This window comes from Amborella trichopoda, chromosome 10 (genome assembly GCF_054954075.1).
Source record: "Amborella trichopoda isolate Santa Cruz 75 chromosome 10, AtrichopodaSantaCruz75HAP2 v2.0, whole genome shotgun sequence".
NCBI lineage: Eukaryota > Viridiplantae > Streptophyta > Magnoliopsida > Amborellales > Amborellaceae > Amborella > Amborella trichopoda.
This window is the reverse complement of record NC_142345.1, coordinates 36904778-36916143: the sequence shown is the minus strand read 5'-3', so window position 1 is coordinate 36916143 and position 11366 is coordinate 36904778. Positions and strand designations below refer to the sequence as shown.

Here is an 11366-nt window from a genome sequence, read left to right as displayed (position 1 = left end):
TCATCGACATATTGTGGATACATTGGCTGGCTGCTTCCTCTTTCATGCCGCTCATCAGTTTCTTCAATATCTTCAGCACCGATAGCCTCAAGGAACGCTCTCTTGTGCAACACTGGCTCCTCCTCTTCGACTACCCATCGGTCTGCTGTGTCTGTGACAAATATTGTATCTAAGTCTATCGGCCCATAGTCTTCAAGCTTCCTTCTTATTTGTCGCTCTCTGATGTTTAAATCATAATGAACGTAGACTAGTTTATGAAGCTTCTCAGAAGCGAGTCGATTCCTTCTAGTAGTGTGCAACCATTGGAACGTACTCCAGTTGCGCTCACAGCCAGTAGCAGAACATGTCTGGGAGAGCACCTTGATTGCTATCCTCTTTAGGTGAGGTGCATCAGTACCATATATCTCCCACTATTCAGCTGGATTAAAATGTAAAAAGCATTGTAAGGGCAAGAACAATTCATAAGATTAAATATATGAATAAACAAAATATTAGCGAGGGGATAACCTGGATCCATCATAGTTCGAGAATTTCTGGCAAGTCTAGTTCCGAAGGATCCTATAGCATCCCTATACATAGCAAGCTAAAACAAATATATTACGTTTTAGTGCATTATTCCTCACAAATATAACAACTCAATGAAGTTCTTACCCAAACATTAAATAATACCTCTTGTATTGCTGCTACTTGGTTTCGATGGCTTCTCTCCAACCTTGCAATAATGTATCTGACCCCTTCCATAATCTTGTGGGGTTGTTCAGGTGTCAAATAGAAAAATTTTAGGTTGAAGTAGTAACCTAAAAAATATATAGGTAGAAAAATGTCATTTACAATTTCATAAAAAAATGATTTAAACTGAAACATTGTAATGATATAAATATATATTTACCAGCATAATGAATTGGACGTCCGAATTTGGTGTTCCACCTCTTTTCTATAATCTCGATCACTTTGCTAGCAAAATTACACTTCTCCCCAATAGCTGATTTCGCCCTCTCAATACCTTCATAAAGGATACCCATGGTAGCTTTCTTATCAGCATCCACCATTCTTAACACCGTGACCAAAGGGGCAGTGGCCTCTACAACACTGGAACATCGAGACCAGAACAGGCTATTTGAGATTATGTTATCCACTTTTACACCGGTACTGGACTTCGAGAGGCGGTCATTTAACCACTCTTCACAAGTAAACAATCTCTTTAATGCACCTTCAGATTGTCGAATGGAGTCCACAGCTAAGTAATCGGTCGCAAAGCGGGTTATGGCAGGCCTGATTATCTCTTTTTTCTTAGAGTGTTCTCTAAACAGAAATAATATTTTCGAGTGGTTGTATATAAATCTCGACACCAACCTTGCTTCATCTAGAGTCTCCTTCACAATTTTGATCTCACCGATTTCCTCTAACATAAGATCGATGCTGTGTGCAGCACACGGGGTCCATACTAGATGCTTCCTCTTATCCATCAACTTGCTGCCCGCAGAAACACATGCACGCGCATTGTCCGTAATAAACTGGACTATATGCTTATCCCCCACCTCTTCCACTATCTGATCATATAGTCGTACGTAGAAGTTTGCATCCTTCTTCGTCCCTGATACGTCTTTGCTAGACAAAAAAGCTGTACCTTTTGGGGAATAGGCCAAGAAGTTTAAAAACTCCTTTTTGCTAACTTTATTCAACCAACCATCACTCATGAGAGTAATTCCTGTCCTTGGCCAACTCTGTTTATATTCTTCAATCCACTTTTTAACTTCCTCTACCTCTTCGTCTAATATTGGCCCACTGAGCTCATATGTCGTGGGGGGTTTTACCCCGGGCCCGGCTCTCTGGATTGCACTAACCATAGGTGGAAAATATGGGCTATTGGCTGCATCAAAGGGAATCCCTTTATCGTAGAACCATTTACCAACATATCTCCCTAACATGTTTCTTGTACCTTTAACCATGCCTTTTAAAGTCATCTGTTGTGACTTAGGCTTTGAGAGAAATGGGTCTTTACGACCATGACCTGCAATACTGGCACTCCTAGGTAACTTAGAAACAATTTCTTCAACAACTGATTCTTCTTGATACATATTGCCACCAACCTCTCAATACATATTTGAGCTGGGCCCGCCATACATGCTCGAGCTGGACCCGCCATGCATATCTGAACTAGGCCCACCATGCATATCGGAGCTAGGCCCACCATGCATGTCTGAGCTAGACCCACCAGGCATTCTAAACCCACATTCCCTCTGATATTGTTCATGTAAACTCAATCTTGTGGCCATGTCCAGCTCATTATTATATTGCTCTTTTAGGTCATAATTATATTGCTCTTCTGTATCATTCCTGCTTGATGGTGTATATAAACTAGTTATCTCCTCATTCATCCTATGTTTGGCAATTTTTTTACCTTTGTTAGCATTAAGAAATGCCACCATCTGTTTTTTTACATTACTAGGGACACTAGTGCATGCAGAAACTTCTCCCTTAACCCCTGCCAAGTGTTGCTTGAACCTATGTACCCCACTACTTATCACTCTTTGACAGTAATTACAAATAATTTTGTCTTTCTTGTTGGGATCAAGTCTGACCCCATGTTGCCATGCAGGGTCTTCTGTAGATCTTGACATGATTCAGCGGTTTTAAGATGTAAAAAGTTTAAATTAACTTGACAGTTCAAAAAGAAAAATAATCACCATATGTAGTGATAATATGTTGCGGTAGTTCATGTAGTCATATTCGTTGTTATTTGTTATTGCAAAATACCTTTTTTGACAATAATATTTCGTACATATCAATTACAAACATTTAGAATAATACAAAATGCAAGCTCCAAACATGGCTACAACTCAATTATCAAGAACATACATTTTTTGCATTAAAAAAATAATAATAAAAACAATTCTTCAAAGAGCCGGCTAACATCAGTCATTCCAAATTAAAAATCCATGAACAACAGATAAAAAAAATACAGTTTTGTATTGAAAATATAATAACATGCATTTTTTTGCATAAATAATCCATCAACATACAATTTTTTCAACAAAAACTTTAACAATAAAAATTTAAAATATGGTTTAATACCTCATGATAATTAAAACTTTGTCACGATTTTCACATCTTTTCGGAAAATCATCAATTTTCAAAAAATTCGATCATGAAAAAAAAAAAAAAAAAATTACAGCAAACTCAAACAATAAAAATTAAAAATTAGGTTTAAATGTTTAATACATCATGATAATCAAAACTTTATCACGATTTTCACATCTTTTCGAAAAATCATCATTTTTCAAAAAATTCGATCATGGATAAAAAGAAATAAAAAAAAAAAAGTACAGCAAATTTTCAAAAAATTCGATCATGGATTAAAAAAAAAAATTAACAAATTTTCAAAAAGTTCGATCATGGATTTAAAAAAAAAATTCATAAATTTTCTAAAAATTCGATCATGGATTACAAAAAATTCGATCATGGATTACATAAAATTCGATCATGGATTACATAAAATTCGATCATGGATTACAAAAAAAAAAAAAAACATAAAAAAACAAAAAATTCGATCGTGGATTACAAGAACAAAAAAAAACAATTCCATCATGGATTACAAAAAATTCAATCATGGGTTACAAAAAAAAAAAAAACACAAAAAATTCGATCATGGATTACAAGTAAAAAAAACAAACATTTTGATCATGGATTACAAAAAAGTCGATCATGGATTATAGAAAATTCTATTATGGATTACAAAAAATTCGATCATGGATTACATAAAATTCGATCATGGATTACAAAAAAGTCGATCATGGATTACAGAAAATTCTATCATGGATTACAAAAAATTCGTTCATGGATTACATAAAATTCGATCATGCATTACAAAAAAAAAAAAACAAAAAAAAACAAAAAATTCGATCGTGGATTACTAAAAAAGAAAAAAACAATTACATCATGGTTAACAAAAAATTCAATCATAGATTACAAAAAACTCTATCATGGGTTACATAAAAAACAAAAAACAAAAAATTCGATCATGGATTACAAAAAAAAACAAACATTTCGATCATGGATTACAAAACATTCGATCATGGATTACAAAAAATTCTATCATGGGTTACAAAAATAAAAAATAAAAAATAAAATTCGATCATGGATTACAAGAAAAAAAAAAAAACATTTTGATCATGGATTACAAAAAATTCGATCATAGATTACAAAAAATTCTATCATGGGCTACAAAAAGAAAAAAAAAAAAAAAAAATATGTTCTTCACAGAGTCGTTTTACATAAGCGATTTTAACTCAAAAATTCACCTCCAAGTGAATAAATTACATCCAATTGACTATATTTTCTGATAAACAACAATATAAGGAATCAAAAACCTAAATTTTTAACACATTATTTCTAATATATCATGAAAACAAAATCAAAAGGCTGAAAAAAAAAAAAAAAACAGCGAAATTTGGTTCCGCAGACATCTCACTGTTCATATCAAATTTCTTGCTGTAATTGACCAGATTACGTAAAATTGAAAATTTTAAATCATACTAGACACAATAAAGATTAAAAACCCTAATTATTGAACTCATTTTGTTCAAAATATGCCATGAAATAAATCAAATGGCGGAAAAATAAAAAAACCCAAAGTTCTTACCTGTTTTTGTGAACCGAAGCCTTCAATCTCCAAAAAAGTCTGTTTTTCTCAACGATTATCACAAATTAGTAACAAAATCTTTTGATTCACAGCTTTAAGATCAATATGCCTACAAATTTTGAAAGATTCATGCCCTATTTAGCATGAAATTTCAGAAATGGCGGAAACCCTAAACCCCGAATTTTTCTTGATCCAAAAACAACCAATTTTTCCACCATTAAATCGTTGAAAAAGCTGAATAAAGCTGTTTACAGCCTGCAAAACAGATCACGTGCCAAAAAAAACAAAAAAATGATCAAAAAATGACAAATTTGAAAAAAATCCGTGAAGAACACTGTGCAACCCGTGTTCTTCACAGACTCGCCGATTCCGCACAGTGAATCGGCGAGTCACTGTGCGAAATCGTCCGGTTCTCTCTAGAACAGGACGATTCCCGGTTTTTGAACCGATCCGGTCCCTTTTTCGTGAATTCCGAGTCGAACCGGGCGAGTCTGGTTCGACTCGGCGATTTTTAAAACGCTGGTTTAATCCATATGTATGATAAATACTTTGACACACAAGCTACTTATAAAGTTTTTTGGACCATCAAGATTGTTGATTATTCACATCGCTATTGGGCACAAATTTTGAGGCCATCGGGCCAGGCAGCAGAGGAATGTTTTTTTACTTTGGGCAAGCATTAAACATCCTTAGCCTAGCCTGGCCTGAGATTGTATAATCTATAATGCATACTCCATATGATTACGTATAATATGTATCCATATGACTACATATTATTTCGTTTTAATACATGTCTTGAGCCCCCTTGGCCTACCGTGATTATGTAGTCTATAAGAGCATGGACCATATAACTACACAATAAAAAACTTTGCAAAATGGTGACAAGCGCTACCACCATGAAATCACATGAATAAGTAGCAAAAGTTGCATAATAAAATAATTGAATCATAACAATTTAGTGTCTCTCTCTTTTTGACATATTTATCTCTCTCTAAGTCGTATAGAAAGTGATGAAAACCCCTGAAAATTGAATTATGGGGGAATATACCATTTACTTTTAATACAAGAAAGTGATAATAACTTTTGTCTATCAAATTTCAAATTGGATGGTTGTGGGCATATCATTGCCTACACTCTGAGTGGTGGACAATCCCTTTTTTTAAATATGAAGTTGTACTGTTCTATGCAAAATTGTAGGCTAAGCCCTAAAAACACTTGTGACGCAAATTAAAATAGAACTTCGGAAATCCAATTGAAAGGGAAGCTAATAAGACTAGCTTCAATTTATTCTCTGGATTCAATGAGATTCTCGAAGAGCAATGTTTTGAAAATAATAATCAACTCTAACTAAAAAAAAGCTCTAATTCAAACCCTATTTATGGACTTTACTTCGATTATTTACCCTTTTCTAATATATTTAGAACTTCTAATTTAAGGTGAATATGAATTTGATAATGTTATCTTTGAAAAAATAAGAGGAAATTATCAAATATATCCCCATAAATTGCTTATATATCAAACTTACCTTTATTTCTTGTTTAATATATCAGTTTTTTTCATAAAAGACATAATGGATCTTTTAATCCATGGTGGACGCCACAAACTTGACGTAGCCGTCGCATAGGGCAAGATGCAAAACCGAGTTTGCCCTTAGTTATTGGCGCTAAGGGAACATCATAGGGTATTTTTTTGGCACCAAATGCTCCATGGCTATGGTAGATCCGTGGTGCTCTTTCACTCTCCCATATACACTTTCTCTCTACTGCTCCCACACATAGATCCGCCACCCCCACACATTTCAATGTCTCTGTAAAAGCCCTGAAAAATATTAAGATATGCGGATCACTTTATCTTCTTGATATTCACAAATTCATGTTAATTATCTATATAATACCCTTGAGACGCTATTGAGAATTACCCATTTCATCAATTTTACTCAATTTCGGTGCCCTTTGCTTAATGTTTTCATGTAATTTGGATTCAAATTCATTACCAAGAGAATATGTGTAAAATTTTCTTTTAAGAGGTTTTTTCTGATTATGATTGATAGTAATTTTTTTGGTTTATATACTTATTTGGCATTACTTATACTTTTCATAACTTCTGCAATGCCTAGATCTATTCTTAGTCACTTGCCCATGAGCCAAATGGGATTATGCTGGTTTACCATATAATAATTATGAAGAATGAAAATCGTAGATTACCATCTACTTTTTTTCTTTTAATGAACATCAACTTGGATTATGTTCAATGTTTTTTAGACTATTTTTTTCTCGTTCATGTGTTGTAGTAGTTTAATAGATGTAAGTTGAATTACAATGACTCATCATGTTTTTTAATATGTTTTTAGGTAAATGTTATGTTTTTGAATTGAGATATCACAACTCTGAGTAGTTTGCAATATGTAACGTATGTGGTAGTGATTTATGTATCTAGGTAATGTGAAAGTAATCAGTTATTGTTTTCTTTTTGTGATGTCGATTTTCTTTATTTTTGCTTAATTTTATTGTGTATTTGTCTCATTTGCTGCTTATTCATATTTGCTAGGGGCTAACAATAGGTGATGCGAGAGTAAAATTGGCTTTGTGTTTTGATTGACGTCTAAAATGAAACTCAAATGATGGGCATCCTTTTATGATGGAGGAACAGTGAATGTGACATTCTTTTCATGAAACAATTCCCTTGATCAGCTTAAGGCACATTTGAGGAATTTGATGCAATATGACCCTAGAACCATGATGATTTAATATCGTAAGTCGTGATCCCGATTTACCATGCCATTTGTCCATGGTAGATGTGAGTGACAATTGTCATGTCGCGTGCATGTTGGAAAGGCCTTTTCCCATTGATATTTACATGTCACGTGAATCAAATGATTTGTCTAGAAATAGACCTGCAATGGTTGGCTATGGATCATTAAAGAGAGCTAGGTAAGTATTTTTCTTTGTATTTTGCTTTTAATGTAGGTGTGTTATAAGCTATGGTTTACTGAAAGCTCCATGCAATCAAACCATTATTGTTTGCGAGAGGACTGGGGAATATATGGGTAGGCAATTAGTGAGCAATGAAGGTGTTATCATAGGTCTAGATGTTGGATCTGAGACATAGGCAGAGCATGATGTCAACATCATTGATTCGATAGAAAGCCCCATAAGAATAGACCGTTCTGAAGTGCCACTTCTATAGGGTTCTCGTGAACCCCTAGCTTGGAACCGGGAATCCCAAGTACAGGGATCCTACCCATGATCGTGTATTCAATTGGCTAAATGCGAAGTAGATGAATATAACTATAAATCGAGTGTGAAAAATAAATCAAGCATAAAAAGCACACCACAACAACACATGATTTACGTGATTCACCCCGTATGGCTACATCCACAATCTCCGCAACTAGAAGTCCACTATCACAATGAAGATTACAGTTTTGGGTTACAAGAGATAATACCTATCTCTAAATATTAGTAAAAGACCATCACCGATCTTCTCTTCTAAACCTGCTCTCCAGACTGGGCAACACCATCAATCAACATCCTATTTCTCATTGCAATACTGCTACCGGAAAGATGACCTCGAGAGCAATATAGAGATTTTCTATCTCTAGAAGTGAAAGTTAACCAACCCAAGACTCTTGAGAATACCGCATCTCTTTCGGAGGCCATGTGTCTCTCTCTTGGAGACTCATCTCCATATTGGAGATCCATTCCCATAACCCCGAAAGGGTAACCCTCAAAGGATGTGTATTATGTCATCCTTCACTCTCTTATAAGGATATTACTTTCTTGCTTCCCAAGAAAGTCATTTTTTTATTTCCCATAATATCCTATTCTTTAGAAGAAAATATGAGAATGGTGATTTAGCTATCACCAAACCCAACAACTTCATCAAGGACAAGATTTTGATAATGTACATGGGTGTTGTAACCATCTTGTTGTTTACAACATATCTCATAACTTTGTCTTGAGATTCAATAATCACATGCAACGCACAGTCGTCGAGCTGCTCTATCTTGATGAGTGTTAAGGGGTAAAGTCCAGAGTATTTCACCAAGTCAATATGTTCGTCATTCTCCAAATGCAGTCATTTAGAGCAGTTATCATCTCATCAGGCTTGAGGCGGGCCCCTCTCATGAAAAACAACAATGACCCAATTGTGAATAACAAAAACTTCATAATAAATGCATATTCATCTTATTACTACACTTTTGAACAAACTTGAAAAGTTCATACATATCCATCCCCAATTATCCGAGAGATTTGACTCTTTTGTTGTGCTAAAAAATGTGGGAATCTAGGGACCTCTAGGAAATAGCTCTTCTTCGTCAATCATCGCTGCAGCCGAAGAACAATATCAGTAGACCATTCCACGCGTGGTTGATGACAGAATCTTCAAAAAAGGAAGCCAAAATAAAAAGAAAGGATCAAGATGAAACTGATCTATAGCTGGCGACAACTGTAAGGAATGACTCGAATTCAATACAAATCAATTTGACCCATCTAGCTCACGAAGCTCATAAATTTTTCGAGAGTGAATAGCATAAGTGACAGAAGAAACATGCAAAATAAATGCATTAAAAATAACTCATAACACTTAAGCATGAGACGAACATGTAAGCAATCAAACATGCAAATATATCAAACAATTAACAAAATTTCAAATCACATAAAAAAAAATTATCTTAAGACATAATCTTAGTTGTGCGGAACCCATAATCAAGAAAGCATGGTACATCGGTAAATTAATTCATCAACAAACCAAACAAGTTTAGTGAAGACGAGAACCCATGATCGGTATAATGAATAAATAGATTAGTTCTTCAAATGACCAACAATTGCATAGATAACCCATCACTCTGTTTTGAGAGACCACTTAGATCCCGATATTTTAGAGATATAAGCCCCATTTTCCCCTACATTTGTTTAGTCGAAACCATAACCCTAAAGCCTTTTTTATTTAGAGAAATACTCACCAAGGATTGACTGAACATACATAATTTAGAGAATGAAATCGACATACAAATATATAGAGATAAGAACATAAATTTTTTCCATGACTCTTCATTGAGAAAATAATGAAATTCAAAAGACCAATCCAAGATTATATACTTCATAAGAATAAATATATTACACATTATTAACAAATATTCTCTTAAGGAAATTGTAGGGGCAAAGGGAATAGATAAAACAGAAGAATTGACTACTAATTCTTATAGTTTTAGGAATTTAATTGTTTATTTGGAAAGAATTGATTCAAATGAAGAACTACCTCTATCAATTCACAAAGAAAAAAACAGTATCCTTGTTGGGTAACCTGATTCATCAATCAATGCATGGAGAACTTCCACTCTCAAAAATAAATAAATGCATAAAAAATAACTCAGAACTATTAAGCATAAAATCAATCTCTAAGTAGTCAAACAAACAAATAAGTGGATATGTTAACAAAATTCGAGATCACACCAAATATATCATAACTTAAGATATAACTTTTGTTGAAAGGATGATACATGGATAACTTAGTTCATAAATTAACCAACCAAATTTAGTGAAAATGAAACCATAATACCAAATTCATCAACTAACCAAACAATAACCCCAAATCGTTGAAAAAAAAAAAGAAGCTTTTAAAGAGAGAGATTGAGTGGGTGGGACGGATGCTTACCTTTGAGAATTGTGGTGGAGGGGAAGCTGAAAGAATGACTAATGTGATATTGCAGGGATATATATTTTTTTAATTTTCTTTTTTTTTACCCATTTTTTTTTCTTTTTCTTTTCTTTTGGCAAAGATCAGGTACAAGTAGTCTTAGTACAATAAACTTGTGCTTCAAAGAAAATAAAACTAGCAAATTTAATATCTTAAAAACCTTGATGTCACTAAACCAATTTTTTTTTTTTAAAAAAAATAACCACAATTCTTATGCTTGGGAATATAAAGACAATATAATTAAATATGACAGGAAACAAAAAGATAGTATTGGAGATTACCTCAACCGGACTTATTACGCACCGCACCGAGTCACCACCATCCGATAGCATGAGATCAATGATCAACCTTCAATCTCAACTGGAAAAGTAAGTTTTAGGTCACACCTTCCAATGGAACTTTTTTGAACTCCTCTTTATCACAAATCTCAAACTTAGGTATAACCCATAAAATCTAGTTTAAGAGAGATAACATCTACTTACTTCTACCAAACCCTTTAGAATCAACATAATATAATATAAGAGAGATAATACTATCTAGGTGGGGCATGCCCGTTAGATCTACTTTAGAGAGAGAGATGAACTAAGTGGGGTGTGTCCCTTACCACAATTCTAGAGAGAGAGAGAGCTCCTAGGGTTGGGGCGTGCCCCCTTTTCTTACCAATAAGAGAGAAATATTTTGAGAGGGGAGAGAGATATTTTAGTATAGAGATTTATCGATATGGGGTTATCCATTTATAGCGCAAAAATATGATTAGGGTCTCTTACATGACTTGCCTCTTATTGTGAATAAAATTTCCTAAACATCATTAGATTAAATAAAATAATTTTCATCATAATATTGTGCTTATCAAAATTATGCACAAGCCTTCTCATGCTTTCCAAAAATCCATTCAAAGCTTCCTCAGAGTAAAGACTTTCTAAAACATCGCCAGCTTTTTTTTCAAGTCAAAGCTTGATCCAACAAAATAAGAAAAGTCCTAGGAGTGGGGCGTGCCACCCTAGGTGGCACTCATGGGCCCCAC

General features: G+C 34.1%; 1 long non-coding RNA gene across 1 annotated transcript; it reads right to left on the bottom strand.

Moving 5' to 3' along the window:
• Positions 1 to 245: 245 nt before the first annotated feature.
• On the bottom strand, positions 246 to 1128 carry LOC148780200 (uncharacterized). Its single transcript, XR_016042542.1, has 3 exons — positions 670 to 1128; positions 508 to 583; positions 246 to 418 (listed from the first exon to the last, which is right to left on the bottom strand). It is a non-coding gene; the product is annotated as an uncharacterized LOC148780200 (long non-coding RNA).
• Between the last annotated feature and the right edge of the window lie 10238 nt (positions 1129 to 11366).